Raw genomic sequence first — 22,727 nt, forward strand, 5'->3', positions numbered from 1 at the left:
GCGGGCCATTTAGGGTATGATAAAACACTGAACCGTATAATGGCTCGATTTTATTGGCCGGGAATTCGGGCAGAGGTGCGTAGGTGGTGCGCTTCTTGTCGTGAATGTCAGTTGGTAAATCCCCCGGCCATTCCACGGGCCCCCTTGCGGCCCTTACCATTGGTCGAGAACCCATTCGACCGCATTGCGATGGATATTATCGGGCCATTTGACCGGAGTACACAGGGATTTCGATTTGTGTTGGTCTTGATAGATTACGCCACCCGATACCCCGAGGCAATACCGCTGCGCAATATCTCTGCCAGGAGTGTAGCGCAGGCATTGTTTCAAGTAATCTCCCGCGTGGGAATCCCGAAAGAGATTCTCACCGATCAGGGCACTAATTTTATGTCACGCACCCTCAAGGAACTGTATGGCTTGTTGAACATCAAGGCGATTCGAACCAGTGTTTACCACCCGGCCACTGATGGCCTTTGTGAGCGGTTCAATCGGACCTTGAAGTCAATGATCCGGAAGTTTGTACACGAGGATAGTCGGAATTGGCATAAATGGCTAGATCCCCTGTTGTTTGCGGTACGGGAAGTCCCCCAAGCTTCCACCGGGTTTTCCCCGTTTGAATTACTCTACGGGCGTAAGCCCCGGGGTGTCCTAGACCTTCTTAAAGAAAATTGGGAGGAAGGGTCTAGCGACAGTAAAAGTGAGATCCAATACGTCCTGGACTTGAGCACAAAGCTCCACGCCCTAGGGGTTATCTCACGCGAGCATTTGCTGCAAGCCCAGGAGCGTCAGAAACGCCTATACGACAGGGGAACTACCCTACGAGAATTTACACCGGGAGACAAGGTGCTCGTACTGTTACCCACCTCCAGCATGAAATTACTCGCAAAGTGGCAAGGGCCGTTTGTGGTCACACGTCGCATGGGGGACGTGGATTATGAGGTAGTACGCTCGGACCGGGGGGATAGCTTGCAGGTGTATCACGTCAATCTCCTAAAAAAATGGAACGACGTGGTCACTGTTGCTCTGGCTACAGTAATTCCAGAGAGAGAGGAGTTCGGTCCGGAAGTCCCAAAATCGAAAGTTAGCACTCCGGTCGGTATTGTGTGGTGGAAGTCTAGGATTTACCACTCTGTACTTTAGCTCTTCGGAGGTAAGAATCAAGAAACAAGTCCTGAGTAGCCACAATATCTGAGTCCGGTATTTATTGCTTGCACACAAGAGACAAGAGCGTAACAGCAGCCCAGCGTAGAACCGGGGTTCGTTCAGCACAAGTCTAAAGAGACAATGATCAGGTTCGTCTTTTATACAGTTTAAACATAATACAGGCGCCGCCAAGGCTATCGGCTGATGGGCCTGTGCTTACGTGAGAAAGGGCGGGAGAGAATGAACAATGGGGAGACTTTCTTATTGATTAATCGCCGTTCAACATTTCACACCTATCGACAGGATGCGCCTGTCCCCCCACTATTGCTCTCTCCTATCACTCCCTCAGAGATCACCGCTGTTCATATGGTAAATCATACAGTGCTTCTCAGAACAATGGCTATAGAACTTTAGAGGAGTGGCAAGAGAAAATGTCATCACAGTAGTTACACAAGTTGTATCAGTCATATGAAAGTGTATAACCTGAAAATAGTTCTATGAATGTATTTTCCATAACAATCCCTCCTTTTAACATTTAATTCCTTGAATGTTAACAACACTTCAGCCTAAATATCATATTTCACTGGACAGAGGTTCTCATATCCTCCTCATCAAATAAGTTAAACCCGGGAAAGGGATCCAGGTTAGAAAAGTCATCCCCTGTCTCCATTCGTTCGAGCACCATGTTAGTTGTCATTATATGGGTGGCCGCCCTCCTTATACATGCCTTGCCAACCACCGACATCACTATATAACTATTTTTCATCAAGAAAGCGATAAGTGCACACCTGATTAAGGGCGCCAAATAGCAAGTTCCACCTGCATTTTTAGGTACACAACTGTAAGCTTTTGGACCGCAGACTAAGTACACTTGCTCTGGCAGTGGTTTAGCTACGGTGAGGTCGAATTGGGTTTGGTTTCCTGCGTTATCATGAACAATCACTCTTTCCCAGATAAAATTTGCCTCTTGTCTTATTAGAGAACAGTATGTCACATTATGTAGCTCATATACAGCCACTCCGTAGGCCGCAATCGTCTCGGCGGCTTCATGGTGTTTCAATTATGTTGTAATCAGAGGTTACTAGCACGTGATTTTTGTTGGAGCCCTGCGGTGGCTCAGTGTTGTCCGTGTCTTGGGCCTTGCTGCTTCTCTCCTCCTGGCTGGTCATGCCTGGTCCTGTCGTGTTCTGGTCATGCCTGGTCCTGGCCGCTGATGTCTAGTCTCGCTGGGTCGCTCCTGGTCTGCCCTCTGATGGCTGGTCTCGCTGGGTCACTCCTGGTCTGCCTGCTGACGTCCCCACTGGTCTCTCCAGTGGTGGTGCCTTCTTGCCGTGTGTGGCATGTACCCACGTGCCTCTCTGCAGACTGCGTGACGAGATGTACCTGGAAAGGACCCAACCACCATGGACTGCTCCAGTGTTTTCTCCTGCAGTTCTCGATCAGCACCCACTCCTCTTGCTGGATGTCGTGGAGATGTCCCCCTAGTGGTGTGAGGAGTGCCTCCTTCATGGTTCTGTGGATGCCTCTTAAAACTCTGGTCAAGTTAGCACAGCATGTTAGCATAGAGTAATTCACGTAGCATTGGTCTACCAGTCAGGATCCCATGAGGAGACAGGCCGTTCTTTGCCCTAGGCCTCCCTCGCCTAGCTGTGAGGATCAATGGAAAAGCTTTAACCCAGTTCAGTCCAACTTCTTCACAGAAAATATGCCCACAAAAACTAAACAATATTTCTTTCCCTCGCAGGGGTTCAACTCAACAAAACAACCAAGTTCATCATAACATGATCAAATGGGCCATCAGGGGGAGGATGGCTTGATTGGGGAACCATTTGCCCTCTTTCTACACTATGCCAAATTCTGTGAATAATGCTTATTTACAATATCCGTCATCCCCCCTTTTGACACATGATCTTCTCCATGTGACAACACTTCATAAAAAATAAAATAAACATTTGGTAAACATGGGTTATCATTTTAGGCCAACCCAAAACAAAAACTAAAAAATATATAACAGGTGTTTCTGAGTAATTATCTTAGGTATTTTAGTAAATGTGTCTATTCTGTTTGTACTCTGGCTTTTGCCCTCCCTGGTGAGCTTATGGCCCAAAAACAAATAACAATAACAACAACAACAGCAACACCTTTACAAATAGTATTCTCTGCAGGCTTGCCTTGTGGCTCTGTTCTGCCAAATATGTTAAGGGTGCCTACCCCCTTTCAACACCAAATTCTTACTGAATAGATACTAAAGTTATCTCTTATAGCTGCCCAAATACTGCTGGGTTTTCAACGTAGCCCCTAGGGGCTCTAGACCATGTATCTATCTATAAATCAATCAATCAATCAATCAATCAGCCTACCTATCTATCTATCTATCTATCTATACCTATCTATATATATATATCATATCATATCACTTATCCTTAAAGCGAAATGCGAACCAGAACTGGAATCCTTATGTACAGGAATACTGGAGAACGCATTAGCTAGGTCGACCACTGAGAAATATGTAGCATTACTTCGTATATGTGTAATTAGTATATGGATCCGTAACAATAGGGGCGCGCGCTTGGACTGCTTCATTAACCTTTTTAAGATCCCGAACAAAGCGCCAGGTTTGTGGTTGGCCTTCCTGTTTGGCCTCTTTTACGGGGAACATGAGAGTACGACAAACGGCTGTCAGGACATGGAACAATAATGCCTCTTCCCAATAATGCCTAAAAAACTAGTGTAAATATCTATGGCTTCTCTCTGAACCCAACTTTTCCAACACTCATCCTGAATTTCCGAGACCGTAGCTATACAATGAAAATTATCTTTATCCGTGAACATACTTAATAATTCTAATTCTTAGCTCGGCTTCCGCCAACAATTTCTGTGCAATTGATCTCAGCCGAGAGACGGGCAAGTTCCATTCGTAAAAATAATTTAGTGGTGCATTACCCAACGATATAGTTTGCATTACACGTCTTTCTATTCTAATCCCATCTTCTGAACACCACAGATTTAGTCCTATCCCACACATCAAGTCTCTACCTAGTAAGTTGATTGGGCAGCAGTCAGATAATATGAATGAATGTTTACCATATTGATAACTATCTTCATCATACACTGTGAATCTCTCTTTTACCCCTCTTCCCTCTGCTCCGACTATGGTGATTACCCTTCCACTGAGTTTCGGTGGGGGTTGCCAATCTTCTGGTCTTAGAACAGAGTACCCTGCTCCTGAATCTATTAACAAATGTAACCGATCTGCCAGCCACTTTCAATGTTATTCTAGGTAGTACCTCATATGCACTTTCTTTCCTAATAGCCTGTATGTCTAGTTGTGGTGTACGTGTGCTTGCGTATTGGTTTTATCTCACCGGGTTATGCTGTCGATGGGACCTCTCCCGCCTCCTCTGACCGTCAACCGCCCTCTTTCTCCGTTCCCCTCGGATTGTTGACAGTAATCCCTTGTTTCTCTCTTTCCGCTGGCTCGGGACAGTCTTTTATCCAGTGGTCTTCCGCTAGGCAGCGGAAACACCCATGCCGTTTCTTGTACCTGTAATGATCGTTCTTGTTGCGCCTGCCTCCGAACTTTCCTCGCCCTCGATTGCGTCCGTAAGTCGACGCTGGGTTCGGGCGAGCCAGATCTGCCCGTGGTGCTGTCAAAGGTCTGTAGGGTGGAGGACGGACAGAGGAGCAGTCGAGATCCGCATTAACCTGTTCGGACAAGACTACTATAGGACACTGGTTAGAAAGCCCTGGCCTATCTGACTCAACTTGTGGTTCCTTTCCTGGCTTTACCTTTTCTAATTCGACTTGTTTTACCTTCTTAAACTGTTCAGCCTGTTCTTGTTGTGACTGTCTAACTGCCCCCTCCATTTTCCAAGCCCAAAACGCCTTCCAATCTACTCGGCGTGACCCTTGTTGTAACTTCTTAATTTTATCTGTAGCATAATAATTTAATACTTCAAGCCTGTCTTCTAGCATGTTAATCTGTTGTTGGCTAAAGCTACCGTTCAATGGAAAACCCAAAATCTCCCACATAGGCAATTGTTCGCATGTCCATCGACCATATTTTTCAATCATTATCTTAGCGCATCCCTCCGTGCTCGAAGGCAGCGGGTTTGCTTTACTGGCTGCTTCCCCCATTATCAATTAGTGTAGCAACTTTTTCAGGTAATTTAAAAAGGTTAAGTGTCGTCAACGACAATAGGTGAGTTCCTTACCTTTTATTCACGTGTCTCCACACCGGTCTTTACGCGTTTCATACAAATTCTAACTATTAGGTATACCAAAAAATTATAATAGAAAATATATGTATATATTCATATGTGTGTGCCTTCCACACGTTGAGTGTCCTCGACACCACTTCTCGAAGTGTGAATCAGCCCGTCGGCTCTTAGCAACAAGTTTATCTAGATTAAAAACAAAAACAGAAACACACACAAACAACAAACTGCAGACCTAAATAGAATTCACCCGGACTTTAAACGTGGGACCTAAATAAAATTATACGGACTTTAAACATGGGACCTAAATAGAATTTATACGGACTTTAAACTAATCTTTACACGGACTTTTAAACTAATCTTTACACGGACTTTTAAACGTGTGGGACTACAACCTAATCTTTACACGGACTTTAAACGTGCGGGACTTCAACCCAATAGCTAGCACCTAGGCCACGAGACCTAGGATTTTTTTTTTTTACAAATATTGTGGTCTTACCTCTTCCGAGTTCAATGTCTTTCTGGACTCGCCGTGTCTGAAAACGCCGCCTCTCTCCTTTCAGGCGCCTTTTCTCTCAACCTTTGCGTTCTGAACTTTCAAAGGGAGGATTTCGGCTCCAGGAATATATCCTGACCGTATACGAGTTGACCTTCTTGGCAGAGAGACGACGAAGTCAGAGCAGGCGATCCCGGATCGAGCCCCCAAATTGTGGTGGAAGTCTAGGATTTACCACTCTGTACTTTAGCTCTTCGGAGGTAAGAATCAAGAAACAAGTCCTGAGTAGCCACAATATCTGAGTCCGGTATTTATTGCTTGCAAACAAGAGACAAGAGCGTAGAACCGGGATTCGTTCAGCACAAGTCTAAAGAGACAATGATCAGGTTCGTCTTTTATACAGTTTAAACATAATACAGGCGCCGCCAAGGCTATCGGCTGATGGGCCTGTGCTTACGTGAGAAAGGGCGGGAGAGAATGAACAATGGGGAGACTTTCTTATTGATTAATCGCCGTTCAACATTTCACACCTATCGACAGGATGCGCCTGTCCCCCCACTATTGCTCTCTCCTATCACTCCCTCAGAGATCACCGCTGTTCATATGGTAAATCATACAGTGCTTCTCAGAACAATGGCTATAGAACTTTAGAGGAGTGGCAAGAGAAAATGTCATCACAGTAGTTACACAAGTTGTATCAGTCATATGAAAGTGTATAACCTGAAAATAGTTCTATGAATGTATTTTCCATAACAATTGATAACCATCTCTCTGCTAGCCAGGCCACGGACGTTGCAGATTTGCAGGCTAAGTTCGCCGACGTGTTCTCTCCCCTGCCCGGTCGGACTACGCTCATTGACCACCATATAGAAACGCAGCCGGGTTTAACGGTGCGCACGCGTCCCTATAGTTGCCGGTGCACAAACGAGACATTGTGTGCAGGGAGTTGGAAGCCATGCTGGAGCTGGGTGTGGTCGAGGAGTCCCGCAGTGATTGGTGTAGCCCCATCGTGCTTGTCAACAAGCCAGATGGGGCTATACGGTTCTGTGTGGATTATAGACGGGTTAATGCGGTCTCCAAGTTCGATGCTTATCCGATGCCCCGGGTTGACGAGCTCTTGGACCGGCTTGGTACGGCCAAGTACTTCACGACATTGGATTGCACGAAGGGATACTGGCAGATTCCACTCTCGCCGGTGTCCCGGGAGAAAACGGCATTCTCCACTCCGCTCGGGCTGTTCCAGTTCACAGTGCTCCCTTTCGGGTTGTTCGGAGCCCCAGCCACTTTTCAGCGCCTCATGGACCGTATTCTGCGGCCGCACTCTACCTATGCTGCGGCCTACCTAGATGACATTGTCATTCACAGTGACACCTGGGCGCAGCATGTGCAGAGTGTGGCTGCTGTTCTGCGGTCCCTGAGGCAGGCGGGGCTGACGGCCAACCCGAAAAAGTGAGTGATCGGGCGGAGGGAGATCCGGTATCTGGGGTACCACTTGGGTCGGGGGGAGGTGCGGCCGCAGATTGAAAAGACTGCGGCCATCGCCGCCTCTCCTCGGCCCAAGACGAAGAAGGACGTGAGGGCCTTCCTGGGGCTGGCTGGCTATTACCGGCAGTTCGTGCCGGGGTTTTCAGAGCTGGCCAGTCCCTTGACGGACCTCACCCGGAAGGGTGCCCCGGATCCGGTCCAATGGTCGGGCCAGTGCCAGGGGTCGTTCGAGGCCCTTAAGGGAGCTCTTTGTGGAGAAACGGTCCTGTATGCGCCTGATTTTAACCTCCCTTTCTCCCTACAGACGGACGCGTCGGATAGAGGGCTGGGAGCAGTGCTGACCCAGCGCGTGGAGGGGGCTGACCGGCCGGTGCTGTACCTGAGCCGCAAGCTTTCGGAGAGGGAGGGCCGGTACAGCATGGTGGAGATGGCCAGGCACTCCTTCAAGTGGGCGGTCGGCGCCCTCAGCTACTACCTGCTGGGTCGCGCTTTCACCCTCTACTCCGACCATGCTCCCCTCCAGTGGCTCCACCGCATGAAGGATGTGAACGCGAGGATCACCCGGTGGTACCTCGCGTTGCAGCCCTTCAACTTTTCGGTCGTGCACAGACCGGGGGCGCAGATGGTCGTGGCAGACTTCCTCTCCCGTGCAGGGGGGGGGGAGTAGGTTGTCGGCCGTCGGGTCCCCGGCCTGTGTCGGGCGGTGGGGGTATGTGGGGGGACATGCAGCGTTCGGCCTGTAGAGGGAGCTACAGGACCGTGGCCAGGGTTGTGTCGGCGAGGCTTCGTTGCACACCTGTTGCAAATGAAGTCTCGTTGGCTAGTTCTTTTAACGTGTGTGCCTTTGGGCTAGACCAGGGTTAGGCTATGTAGGCCAGGCGTCCCTAGGGTTATGGTCAGGCCAGGGGTCCTTGGGGTTAAGGTTAGGGTAATGGTCAGGGTTCAGGCCATGTAGGCAAAGCATCCCTAGAGTTAGGGTTAGGGTCAGGGCTTGGGTCAGGGTCAAGGCCCAGGGCCGGGGTTAGGGTCGGGGTTAAGGCCAGGGTTGGGGCTAGGGCCAGGGCTCAGGCCAGGGCCGGGGCCAGGGTCAGGGCCAGCATCAGGGTTAGGGTTAAGCCAGGGGTCGTTAGGGTTAGGGTTAGGGGTTAGGGTTAGGGTCAGGGCCAGGACCAGAGCCAGGGCCAGGGCCAGGCAAGGGGTCATTGGGGTCAAGGTTAGGGTTAGGAACAGGGTCAGGGCCAGGCCCGGGGTTTAGGCCGCATCCATAAACCGGATTAGCAATAAGGGGCCAGGTTGCTAGGGAAAAAGGGGGTCAAAAGTCAACTATACCCAATTGGCTCCGTGTTCCTCGAACTCTTTTGTCCATATATATATTAATAAATATATAAACCATGACAACAAGGACAAAAACCCTTTCCATATGTTTTATACATATTAGCTTAGAGACATTTGTTTTAAAAAAAAGGAGAAGACACCTTTTAAAGGGTTTTAATCCCCCTGACCCCAATCAAAGATGTTTATTATACTTCCATCAGGCAGCCACCAGATGGGGTAATTGTCCCCCCCCCACACATCAACTTTTTTCATTAAGGCCTCTGGGGTCAAACGTCCCCAAAACCCCAATCCATTTCCTCTCTGCTCTCTGTCTCTGTTGTTTTGACCAATCCCCCTTATTTTCTAACCCCATAATCCTCAAATTCTCAACAGCATGTATTTTGAAATGATCGTAAAATACTGTGGCTTTATTACTTTTTCTAATATGGTATAAATGTTGTTTTAATCTGCTCTCGAGTGCATTCCCCGTCTCACCAATATAGATTTTATGGCAGAGGTTGCACTCAACTGCATAAACCACATTAGCCGTTTCCAATTGAATCCTGTCCCAAATGGGTACCCCTTGCTCAGAATATCTATTCGTCAAGAAAGTTTTATGAATGAAATGTATATTCTGTGTACGTTTGACCTTGGACAAGCTCGAATGAACTAGAAGGTCCTAAATATTTTTGTTCCTCCTATAAGCTGCAATAGGTCTGAAGTACCCTAGACCTTCCTCCTTCTCCTGAGCCATTGAAAAGTTTGTTTTGACAATCGAATTTAATTCCATAGACATGCCTGAGTACATTGCAACAAAAGGAATCACGACCCTTGTATCAGGTGGTCCCCTCTGCAGAGACCCTGTGCCGAACATCAGAGTCACTTCAGCTTTAATTTTTCTCAGGAACCTTCTAGAGTATCCTCTAGGCCTAAGAGCCTTAAATAGGATTCCCGTTGCTTCTTCAACATGGATGGCTTCCGTGCACAATCTATGAAAACGAATCAGTTGAGATTTAACTAGGCCCCTAAATGTGTGGCGTGGATGATAACTACTTTTATATAAAAGTGTATGTCTGTCCGTTGGTTTAAAGTATACTTTGGTTGCCAACTGCTTACAGCCATCCTTCCCCGGTTTGAAAAACACCTCAGTGTCCAAGAATTCCACCCTCTCAGGTTGAATATTGTATGTAATCGTAATAGAGGGGTGGTGACCATTCAAAATCTGCAAAAATGATGCCAGTTCTTCCATAGAGTGACTCCAAAGTCCAAATATATCATCTAAATATCTTAAATACAGTCATGGGTGCATTTTGAAAAAGCTGTTTCCTCCCACACGCTCATGTAAATATCTGCGTATGCAGGAGCAAACTTCTTCCCCATAGCCGTCCCATGTATCTGTAGATAATAGTTTGAGTTGAATTCAAAATCATTTCTCTTCAAACTCAATTCTAGGAGAGTCAGTAAGGCCTCATCAGGTCGCTTGGAGTCAGGGTATCTCTTGAAGACCTCTCTGACAGCCTTAAGGCCTAAATCTGTGTCGATGTTTGTATACAGACTGGCTATATCTATGGAGAACATCACTGTATGTTTCGGCACATTGAACGTTTTTAACTTGGAGACAAATGTATACGAATCCTTGACAAAACTGGGGTGCTTTTTAGCTAGGGGGTTTATATAATAGTCTATGAACTCGCAATATGGTACGATTCAGAGCCACAATCCGATACTATAGGTCTGCCACATGGAATCTCAAACGGAACTGTCCAAGTCTCAGGTTTCTTGTGTATCTTTGGTAACAGATAAAATTGTCTAGGCCTTGAAGAATCTGGACCCAAAAGGAAAATCATTTGTTTTGCATTAATTCCCCCATCCCGGTATAGATCTCCAATGATCTGGCGCATCATCCGTTGAGTTTCCATTTGTATGGAGTGAGGCAGAGCTACATAATGTCTACAATTGGTTAGTTGTCTATCAGCTTCAAATAAGTACTGTGCCTTATCCATAATAACTATCTGTGAACCCTTATCGGCTGGTTTCAAAACTAGACTGGTATTCCGACTGAGTTTCTCGAGAGCTTCACGCTGTTCAGCTGACAGGTTATCTTTATGTGTGTTTCTAGGTCTAAAGTTATTAAATGAGGCATTATCTGAGTATATTAGATTCTTTATCGTCTGGGAAGCAGACTGTAGAGTGGGTTCCCAGTGAGATGACATTATAAAAGGTGTTGCTTCGGGTGTATCTGTGCTAAAGCCAAAATGATCTATAAGTTTCAATATCCTATGGTACATATGGAGATCACGTCTCAGTTCCATGCGGTTTACCTTGGTCGGTGTTGGAATGAATGTAAGACCTTTCTCCAACAACTCTTTCTCTGCTTCATTCAACTGGAAGGAGATAGACAGGTTAGTCACATTAGAGAGCCGGGGAGTTACATCCTCACACTTTTCCCCCTTCAATAGTTTAATTGATCCAACCAGTTCGCCAAGATGGTTGAGGCAGTCTGCTTTGTCCAGTGAACAGGATCATTAGGCTCTGCATGAAATCGGAGTGAATTGATCTCTGCCAAACTATCACAATTCTTCTCAATAAAAACATTCAACTTCTCAATGAGATTTTGTTGATGAATTGGCAGTCTATCACAAAAGTGGATGATAGGCACAAGGATCTCTGCATTGGGGAACACTCCCCGAGTCACACATAGCAACTGCTGTAGTTGTTTAACTGAAGTCTGTGGCTTTTGTTCTTTCAGGCAGTTGTTGAGGCCTAGGGATAGAATGACTTTCTGGGTTCTAAGCTGGGGGTCTAGTTTCTGCAGAACACCAGTTATGTGAAAAAAGGAAGCACCTGAAAAGCTGTCTATTTGGATCAGGGGGTCATTAAATTGTGTGATCTCTCTATCTCTCCATCTCTTTCTCTCCCTCTCTCTCTCTCTCTGTCTCTCTCTATCTCTCCATCTCTCTCTCTCCCTCTCTCTATCTCTCTCTCTCTTTCTATATCTCTCTGTCTCTCTTTCTCTCTCTCTGTCTGTCTCTTTGTCTATCTTTCTATCTGTCTCTCTCTCTTTCTTTCTCTCTCTCTCTCTCTAGGTGCCTGTCTGATACACGTTTGTACATCTACAACTACAGTATTGTTTGTGTTGTAAAGTGTCGGGCGTCTCCTTTCCTTGACTTTATATACAGTATGGAGGGCTGGGACCTTCGTTTATGGCCATACCACCCTGAACACGCCCTTAGTGCTAAGGAGTCAGGGAAGCCTGAAGCGAGCAGAAGTTTTGGATTTTGTTTGGAGAGTGTTTGTTTTGTTTTTTGTTTTTGCGTGTTATGTGTTTGTTCGTTGGAGTGGAAGTTAGTGAGTTTCGTTTTTTGTGTATTGAGCCGGAGGAATATGGTAGGGCAAGGAAGGAGGAAGAAGAAAAAATGACATTTGAAGTGTTTTGTTTAAATTTGTATCTTCTTCTATTGACAATGATTTCACTTGTGGCTGTAAATGCAAATGGTCTAAGGAGTAGTGGTAAATTAGACCTGGTGCTGACAGCATGCACAGAGGACATTGTCTGTCTACAAGAGACTCATTGGACTGAGGAAGTTTTGGTGAAGGGAGGGGTAATGTTTTTGTGAGCAATGGAACTGTGCGGGAATGTGGGGTGGCTATTTTGGTAAGGGATGGGGTGGTGGAAAATGTAAGACTATTGATGACTGATTTTCAAGGTAGGGTGGGGGGAGTGGGTTTTGAGCATCAGGGTATTGATTATGCACTTTATTCTATATATGCACCAAATGTGGAGGGGGGCAGGAAGGGTTCTTTTTAATTATTGAGTCAAAATTGTGTTGGGAATTGTATAATGGTGGGGGATTATAATGTGAAGATGGACAGGATGGATGTGTCAAGGAGTGGGAATTTTAGATCAGATACATCGAGGAATGCATTGTTGGAATTGATGAGAACTGAAGGAATGGTGGATGTGTGGAGGGAAGAGAATCCTAATGCTCAAGTGTTTTCAAGAAGGCAGATGGTGATGGGGGTGTTGAAACAATCTAGGATTGATTTATGTTTGGTGAAAAGGGAGGTGATGCACCTAGTTAGAGGGGCTGAGTATCGGTTGGTGGTCTTCAGTGATCATGATGCTCAGTCCTTCCGGCTGGGTGCAGAACAGGTAGGGGGAAGAGGAGGGTTATGGTGCTTCAATGCAAGTCTACTGAAGGAGGAAGGGTTTGGGGAGGTGGTGAGAGAGTGTGTGAGGATGGCTATGTTGGATCAGTTGTATGAGAGGGATGTCTGTGTGTGGTGGGAGGGTTTAAAATCTAAATTGAAATCGGTTATTAGATTAGATTAGATGAGATTCAACTTTATTGTCATTGTGCAGAGTACAAGTACAGAGACAACGAAATGCAGTTAGCGTCTGACCAGAAGTGCAAAAAAGCAGAAAAGTGCAGTGTGAACAGTATATACAGGTAGTGCAGTATATGCGCAGTATAGTAGTGCAGGATAGTATAAGTAGTGCAGTGTAAGCAGTATATGAATTAGCAGTAGCATTATAAGCAGAATAAATAGAATGCAGTATCAAAGTCAAAGTCAAAGTGGCTTTATTGTCAATTCTTCACATGTCAAGACATACAAAGGAATCGAGAGGACGTTTCTCACTCTCCCACGGTGAGACAGATAAAGTGCCCAGGCACAACAGATAACACATACTAAAAGTAAAACATTCAATAAAAATAATTTAAACAGTGCAAAAAGAGCAGTCAGTAAAGACAGTAAATAGCAGCCAAATACTGTGTATTCTGTGTACAAATAATAGTGCAATAGTAGATTGTAGCAATAGAATAGTGGATTGTCCAGAGTCCAGGGTTGGGAGGGGGGGGGTGGTTTCAGCTTCCTGACAGCTTGGAGGATGTGGCTGGGGGAAGTGAGGGGAGATAATTTAGCTTCCTGACAGCTTGGGGTATGAAGCTTTTCGTGAGTCTGGTGGTGTGGGCACGGAGGCTCCTATACCTTCTTCCAGAAGGCAGGAGGCTGAACAGACTGTGTGCGGGGTGGCTTGCGTCGCTCACAATCGAGGTAGCTTTGCGGGTGAGGCGGGTGGAGTAAGTCTCTTGCAGGGAAGGGAGTGGGGCACCAATGATCTTAGCAGCTGTGTTCACAATGCGTTGCAGTGCTTTCCTGCTGTGTTCGGTGCAGCTACCGCCCCACACAGTGATGCAGCTGGACAGGATGCTTTCAATGGTGCCTCGGTAGAATGTTGTCAGGATAGGTGTGGGAGCTTTCGCTCGCTTCAGCTTGCGGAGGAAGTAGAGGCGCCGCTGGGCTGTCTTCGCCAGTGATGCAGTGTTGGTGGTCCAGGAGAGGTCCTCACTGATGTGCACCCCCAGGAATTTGGTGCTGCTCACTCTCTCCACAGCAGCACCATCGATGGTCAGTGGTGGGTGTTCGGTGTGCCCTCTCCGGAAGTCGACCACAATCTCCTTTGTTTTGCTGACATTCAGCAGGAGGTTGTTGTCTCTGCACCACGTGGTCAGAAGGTTGACCTCCTTCCTGTAGTGGGTCTCGTCGTTCTTGGAGATGAGACCCACCAGAGTTGTGTCGTCCGCAAACTTCACCATGTGATTGGTGCTGTAGGTTGGTGTGCAGTCGTGAGTCAGCAGGGTGAAGAGCAGGGGACTGAGCACACAGCCTTGGGGGGCCCCTGTGCTGAGTGTGATGCTGCTCGAGGTGTTGTTGCCGACTCGTACTGCTTGTGGTCTCTCACTGAGGAAGTCCAGCAGCCAGTTGCAGAGGGAGGTGTTGAGCCCCAGCTGGTCCAGTTTACAGATCAGTTGTTGCGGGATTATGGTGTTAAATGCTGAGCTAAAGTCTATGAAAAGCATTCTCACATATGAGTCTGCTTTTTCCAGGTGGGTGAGGGCTGGGTGGAGAGCAGAGCAGATTGCGTCCTCTGTGGAACGTTTTGCTCGGTATGCAAACTGAAAGGGGTCCAGGGTGGGGGGGAGGATGGACTTAATGTGAGACATGACTAGCCGTTCAAAGCACTTCATGATGATGGGGGTCAGTGCTACAGGGCGATAGTCATTGAAGCAGGATGGAACGGATTTCTTTGGCACAGGTATGATGATGGAGGTCTTGAAATGTGATGGGACAGCAGCTTGACGCAAAGAAGTGTTAAAGATGTCCGTGAAGACATCCTTAAGCTCCTCTGCGCAGTCCCTCAGCACACGGCCTGGGATGTTGTCTGGGCCTGTTGCTTTGCGGGGGTTGATGGTAGAGAGTGTCCTCTTCACACAGCAGACAGGCACAGGACCTGATCGTGGGGGGGGGTGGAGTTTTCTGTGGGCTTGTAGTGTTTGTTGCTTCAAACTGTGCAAAGAAGCTGTTGAGGTTGTTGAGCAGAGAGATGCTGTTGTCGCAGGTCTGTGGCGCGGGCTTGTAGTCCGTTATGAACAGTGTAAGCAGCATATGAGCTGTATAGGCAATGCAGTATAAGCAGTATATATGTATTAATAGTAACATTAGAGTAAATAGCAGAATAAATATGAAATGCCGTATGAACAGTATAAACAGGTATGTACAGTATGTACAGATATGTGCAGTGTTTTAACAGTAGTATTAAAAGAAAATATAAGGATATGTGCATTATGAACAGTATAGACAGATTATGAACAGTTTTGACAGATATGTACAGAAGAGCAGTGGTATGTAGTAAGAGCAGTGTGTACAAGTGAGGATACAGTATGTACAGTTATAGGAATACTGTAGGGTAGAGTAGTGCAATCGTCCTGGGGGGGGGGGGGGGGGGTGCAGGGGTTGGTAGGTTGTCACCTAGGTGCAGAGTTGGAGTTCAGTAGGGTGACAGCCGCAGGGAAGAAGCTTCCTCTGAATCTGCTGGTTCGGGTGCGGAGAGACCTGTAGCGCCTCCCGGAGGGGAGTGGGGTGAACAGTCTATGGTTGGGGTGAGAAGTGTCCTTGACGATGCTGTGTGCCTTATGCAAGCATCGTTTGCCCTGGACAGCCTCAATGGAGGGGAGTGAGGAACCGGTGATGCGTTGGGCAGTTTTCACCACCCTCTGCAGTGCTTTCCGGTCAGATGCAGAGCAGTTGCCATACCATACTGCCATACCATACGACACAGTTGGTGAGGATGCTCTCGATGGTGCAGTGGTAGAAGTTCACCAGGATCGGAGGAGACAGATGGACCTTCTTTAGTCTCCTCAGAAAGAAGAGACGCTGGTGAGCCTTCTTAATCAGGGTAGAGGTGTTGAGGGTCCAGGAGAGATCCTCAGAGATGTGGACACCCAGAAACTTGAAGCTGGTGACTCGCTCCACCTCAGTCCCGTTGATGAGGATGGGGGTGTGTGTGCCAGCTTCATATCATATGCAAAGCGGATAGGGAGAGAGAGGGTGAGGGAGCAGAGGGAGTTAAAGAGGAGATTAGTGATGGAACAGGAAAGAGTGGATAACATACCAGGGTATGACATTACAGAGTATTTGAGGGTAAGGGAGGAGTTAAGGGATTTAGACAAGAGAAAGTGTGAAGGGGCTGCAGTGAGGAGTAGAGCTCGGTATGTTATAGAGAGGGAAAGGAGTACAACATATTTTCTGGGGTTAGAAAAGAGAAGGCAGGAGAAGGGGAGAATTGTGGAATTGATAAATGATGAAGGGGAAACTGTGACTGATTTGGTGGGGATATTGGAAATTGTAGAATCATTTTATAAGGATTTGTATGCATCAGAGGGTGTGGATGGGGAATGTATGGAACAGGTGTTGGGTGTGTTGGAAGCCAGGGTGTCAGCAGAAGTTGTGGAAATGTGGGACTCAGAACTGAGGGTGGAGGAGGTAAAGGCAGCCATAATGGGGTTGAATATAAATAAGAGTCCTGGTTCGGACGGGCTGATGAGTTATACAGGTCTTTTGTTGACATCCTGGCGCCAATATTGTGTAAAGTTTATGTGCGTATGTAACGATGTCCGGTGGTACACAGAGGCAGACGCAGTATAATGATAAGGGAATTTCTCCCGTTTATTCTCAAAGGGGTCCGCTGGCACGGTTTGGCTTTCCAGCCTCGTTCAAAGTCTCTCTTTTGGTGCTCGGCTCGGCTCTGCTCTGCTCTCGCCGCCTGCTTCTCCAGCTTAGCTCCCTTACTGAAATGGCAGAAGCACACCCATCTTAAACATTCGCCGGCGAGACTTAATTCGCAGCAGGTGTGCAACAAAAGTCTCACCGACACAACCCCGGCCACGGTCCTGTAGCTCCCTCTACAGGCCGAACGCTGCATGTCCCCCCACAGCGTATGGAGAGCAGGAGGGTGGTGCCGGACTCTATGGGCCTGGGGGTGCTTACACTATTATATAAAGGGAAAGGAGAGAAGAACAGATTGCAGAATTACAGGGCTTTGTCTATGATGAATAATGATTACAAGATCTTGGCTAAAGTATTGGCAAACAGATTAAATAGGGTAATGGCAAGTGTCATTGCACCTACCCAGGCCCATGGAGTCCCGGGGAGAGATGTGGCAGACACATTGTGTACATTGAGGGATATGAGTGAGGGGGGAGGAGTGGTATTATGTTTAGATTTTAATAAGGCTTTTGATAGAGTGGAACATTCTTTTTTGTTGAGCACAATGGAGCGGTTTGGGATTGGGGAAGGGATGAGGAATTGGATTAGCTTATTATATGGAAATGCTAAGAGTAGGGTGAAATGTGAGGGTGTGCTGACTGACTCCTTCCCTCTTGGCAGATCTATAAGGCAGGGATGTCCTTTGTCAGCATTGTTATATAGCATATCGGTGGAACCTTTGGCAGTGTATATACAGGTACAGAAGGACATCAGGGGAATTGATTTGCCAGGGGGAGGAGTCAGTGTGATTAATCAATTTGCTGATGATACCACTTGTACGGGAAATGGGGAGTGTAAATAAAGTAATGGAGTGTGTGAATGTATTTGGGAGGGCCTCAGGGGCCAGGGTAAATGTGAGTAAATCTGAAATGTTGGTGATGGGTCGGGTGGATGTTGAATATTGTGATTTTGCTTAGAATAATGTGAAGGATAGGTTGAAGGTTTTGGGGGTTTATTTTGGGAAGGATGAGCGGGAGGCGGGTGATGTTACATGGACTGGGGTGTTAAATAAAGTTAAAACTACTTTGAACTTTTGGAAAACAAGAGATTTGAAATTGAGGGGGAAAGTGGTGGTTGTGAATGCATTATTAATGTCAAAGTTTGTGTATGTGTTGAGTGTTTTGTTTGTGCCTGATTGGGTGTTAAAGGAATGTAGGAGGTTGGTGTCTGAATTTTTGTGTGGGGGGAAGGGTGTGAAAATTGCATATGATGTATTGATAGCTGATTATGAGAGAGGAGGGTTGAGGTTGGTAGATCTGGAGGTGAAGATGAGGGCATTTAGGGTAAGGACAGTTAAAAGATTTGGGGAGGAAGGGCATGGATGGAAAGAGTATTTCAGGGAGTGGGTGAATAGGTGTGGGGAGTGTGGGGATTTTGGGTTATTTATGTGTATGAAGGCAGGTATGTATGAGGGAGTGCCAGATTTTTATAGGGAGGTGTTTTGGGCATGGGGGGAGTTTTTGACAAAGGTGAGGTATGAGTGTGTGAGGAGTAGTGAAATGTTAAACATTCCGGGTTTTTTTAAACCCGTTATTGAGAAGCGAAGGAAAGATGTTGGATATGAGAAGTTTCAGGAGGGCTGGGCTGATAAAAGTAAAGGATTATAGATATGAGGTGGTGCCTGGTTTTTTGCCAGAGCAGGCAATTATTGATACGGTTGGGGAGATGTCACGCCTGAGGTTGCTGTCTGGTGACTCTGGCGCCCCCCTCTGGCTATACGGGTCAGTGGCCTCCCAATCTACCCTGAGTCGTCACACCTGTGTGTTCTGTCCCCTGTTATATCTAGCCTGTGTGTTCCCCATGTCTTTGTCCGAGATTCTCCCCGTCTGTTTAGTTAGTCCCAGCGATATTCCCATTCTCCGTATTATTCCACTTGTTAAGTGTGTACCTTATTTAATGGAGCTTGTTTTCTCCACCCTTGTTTTGCTAAGTGTAATAACATAGAGTGTTCACATTTTGATTTCATGCTCAGGCACAATAGGGTGTTTACAAAGATAGTGTTGCACCAGGTGGACAGGTCAGTGTCAAGGGTGTGTGATGTGTGTGGTATGAGTGATGAGAATTTGATGCATTTGTTATTTGATTGTATTGAGGTGAGGGGTTTTCATGATAGGTTGAGGGGATTGGTGGAGGAACACTGGGGGGTGGAGTTGGTGGGGAGGCAGGAGTGGAGGAGGTTTTTGTTATTTGGTTTATGGGGAAGGGAGAGGGGAGTGAATGTGGGGTGTTTGAATTTTGTGTTGTCTAATGCAAGGTATGCTATTTATATGAAGAGGAATATGGCGAGGTTTGAGGGGAAGAGGGTTAAAGTATGTAAGGTTTTTGAGAGGTTGATTAGGAGGAATGTGGGATTGATGTTTAGAACAGGGCAGGCGGATTTTGAGAAGATGTTCCAGAGGGATTGTGGTTTTATAAGAATGGGGAGGAATGGAGAGTTGGAGTTTGGTTTTTGAAGGTTTCATGTCTGTGTTTTTCTTTTTCATTTGATGTTTTTTTTGGTTTAAGGGGGGGCAGTGCCTACCCGGTTTTGTGTTTTTTGATAAGACTTTGTGTTGTTTAAGAGATGGTATGGTGGTTTTGTTTTTCTGGTTGGTTTGGGTTTTAAGGTTTTGATTGGGATTTGATTTGTAAATAAGTTTTGTGGTGTATTCTGAATGTTTTATGTCTGATTGTAAAGATGTTTTTTTTGGTAATAAAAGAGAAAAAAAAACACGCCTGATCTCGTCCGATCTTGGAAGCTAAGCAGGGTCGGGCAGGGTTAGTACTTGGATGGGAGACCGCCTGGACCTGGCTCATGACCCCCCCCAAGTCCCTATTGCTCAACCTGGGATCGGATGAAAATTGATCAGAAAGAAGGACGCCCCCTGGTGTTCACTGGCCTCAAGTTTTATTTACAGAAATGTCATGTATAAGAATTGATTGAAATCCACTTGGCTGCTGAATGTTGTTTGCATTATTTGCATAGTTTGAGTTGATGTAGATTGATGAGATTTATATATTTAGGTGGAAAAGTGTACAATTATTACATTTTTGGCCTGAACTATAAAGGGTGTAAGAATGTATTTAATGCACTCTCACTTTGTCTGGAAGACATCTGAGCCATTCACACGACTCATTGTAATGACCACCCAGGGGGTGCAGCCAGCACAATCTAATTAGCAATGCACATTGACACCTCTGAGTCTGGGAGAAGACACAAAGACAACTTCTCTGTTTTATCTGGTTTTAACCTATGTAACTTGATTTCTTTCATTTGGTTTACTTGGTTACATTTAAGGTTATTGATAACTGTTAAATAAACCACCATTCATATCTCTTTCCTCCGTAGCCCTTCTTAGCCTTACTCATGTGTTATTAGTTGATAAACTACATTCGAGGTCAACCTACTAATCTTATTGGAGTCAGATTAAATTGTAGTCTATAATACTTGATCACCATTGATGCATTGCTTTGACCAAAAAATACCATAGTGTATTTCCCCTTTATAAGGGGAAACTGATCATACAAACCATACCATTTATGAATGCTTGCACCTTGTGTTATGATGTGTGACATTAGATATGCCCCACCATCCTACTTACCATGCAGCCCATAATTAATAAACTGGGTGTTGGTAAAAGTATTTTCTTAGAGCTTATACCCAAGCATACAGCGACTCCAAAATACTTGAAATACTTTTATAATACTTTTATTTATATTACTTAAAAATGTTATTCACAAATTACCAAATAGTATTACAGTTTTATTCTTTAACTAGAATGTGTTTCGTCCCAACGAACTGCGAGAGTGTGGTTGCTAAAATGCCGCAGATGGTCACCAACAGTTACTGAATAAGACATGAACAGTGCATTTTGTGAAACGAAAATGCATTCAAAATTTACAAAGAACCCAATGTAAAGGTTTCAACATGCACATTTTTCCATTTACTACATATGCACTCAGATTCCATGTATGGGGCACAGATATATTATTTTTATGACACACAAACACAAGTAGGCAGACCTGTTTAGTTGAAAGCCCACTCACCACGTCAAGGTACAGGCCATGAGTGAGATGACGAGAGACAAACATTTAGTTAAACATGGAGCTGACATACAAACATCACAAGGACATGCACACAAAAAAACGGCACGAGGACACGCATGACAAAAACACAGATTAATTGAACATAAACTAACAATAAAGGGTATGTAAATGAATTGTGTTAGATTGAAACAGAGGTTAGATTGGACCGGATATTGGACATAGACCAGAACATGTTTGTATAAAAAAGATACTACAAAGTGCATTTTTAACTACAATATAAATAATAAAAAAAGACAAGAACATTCTTTAATTAAACTACAAAGTGCATTTTTAACTACAATATAATTAAATAGGCTGACTGTATTGCTCTACTTGCTAAAACACTTTGAAACACTTTGACTCAAACAAACAAACAAACAAACAAAAACAAGCTTTTTTTCTCTTTAAGATGGCACAGGAGAAGTGGCATCACACAGGTAAGTCACAGGTATTTTTTAATAGTTTTTCCTCTTTTCTAACTCAGCAGTGTTCAAAACTATCGTACACAACATCTTCAAAACCAGAGGTAGTGGATTTCCTAGTTGCCGGGCAATAGGAGAAGATTTTCTGGATGCTTCCAGCTGCTTTGTCTTTGTAGGGTGTGTACCTCTTACGCTGCCCACCACACTGAGGCACTTGGCAAGCCCCACATGGCCGCAAGGACTTATTAGGCATGTATGGCTTGGTTGTTGGTGCAGGGGGCTGTGCCACAAGTACAAAGCTCTGACTGCATGATGGCCCACGAAATATGATGGAGGGTGCTACCGACACAGCGGGTGGTATGTAGGTGGACGCGGCAGGCTTTGGCTGAATGGACCGGTTCACAGGGGTCGGTTCTGGCTCTGGCTCTTCAACACATAACCTGGAAATATAAAACACACGTGATGATGAGTATTGATATGACGTGTGTGCTATTTGCTTTCCACAGCTTACACAAGTAGTCTTTCCAACAGGTGAAATGAAGTGCTTATTACAACTTACCTCCGCTTCTCACCACGCCTTTTCCCAGCCTCGTGATGAAGGTGCTGGTACTGCACTTGAGGTCGATCTGGTGGTGGTAGGGATGTCGGCAGCGCAGGAGCTTCTGGAAACGGTGTCTCCGACAGCACTTTCAGGTGGGGTGTTACTTTTGGCATTACTGTTGCCCTGTAGTTGGCCTTTTTCTCCTCCTTTGCAGTAAAGATCGAGATGGACTTGGCATTCAAATTGGGCAGAGGAATGGCGAGACCGCCGAGGATGGGATCGTCTCGGAGTCGGTCTGCAATCCTTTTATACTGCCCCTTTAAAGAAGCCGTGACCTTGCTGGGGGAGGACAGCTGATTGGCAGGCGCTCGGTTTTTGAGCATTTTGATGAGGAGGTAGAGCAGACGACTGTCCTCCGTCACCTGTGCCGCCTGAGGATACCTCATCCAGCCAAACTTGGTCTTCTGGGCTGCTCTGGTCTCGGGTGAGTCAGCCCCAAGGCACCGACCAAACAAGGTGTAGCCCCACCTGGACTCGTACTGTTTGACGAATCGGGCGGCGGTCTTGTCGTGCTCGTGAAGAGAGCTGGCGGCGGTGGCGATCTTCTGCCTGAGGTCGGCTGGCACTAGGTGGAGGTCGCTGTTGTCTGCCAGTTCTAGAAGCAGCAAGGCCTCCTCTATTCCTGGCAGATGCAGATGTCTCTGGCTCATGAGCACATCTTGCAGAGCAGGACTATCCCCCTCCTCCACCTGTTCTGCCTGGGTTAGGATGGCATGCTTCCTACAGACGCTGTCGATAGGATCCTCCTCTGACTCTGCAGACATGCCAAGACCCTCGTCTGCCATCTCCTCATCTTCACCTTGTTCCTGTTCAACCGACTCCGACTCTGACTCCTCACGAGACTGCTCTTCCTCAACTGCAAATATGTAATTGTA

The 22,727-nt window shown here is 46.1% G+C and overlaps 1 pseudogene across 1 annotated transcript in view; it reads right to left on the reverse strand.

Moving 5' to 3' along the window:
* The window catches only part of LOC310824016 (NLR family CARD domain-containing protein 3-like), a 42,537-nt pseudogene extending 20,299 nt beyond the window's left edge, over window positions 1–22,238 (reverse strand). The window contains exons 1-2 of the transcript in view: window positions 21,969–22,238; window positions 21,811–21,913 (exon numbers count right to left, since the gene is read on the reverse strand). The product of the transcript in view is annotated as an NLR family CARD domain-containing protein 3-like (transcript). The remainder of the gene's footprint in view (window positions 1–21,810; window positions 21,914–21,968) is intronic.
* Window positions 22,239–22,727: the final 489 nt, after the last annotated feature.

The sequence above is a fragment of the Argentina silus genome (genome assembly GCF_951799395.1).
Source record: "Argentina silus genome assembly, chromosome: Y".
NCBI lineage: Eukaryota > Metazoa > Chordata > Actinopteri > Argentiniformes > Argentinidae > Argentina > Argentina silus.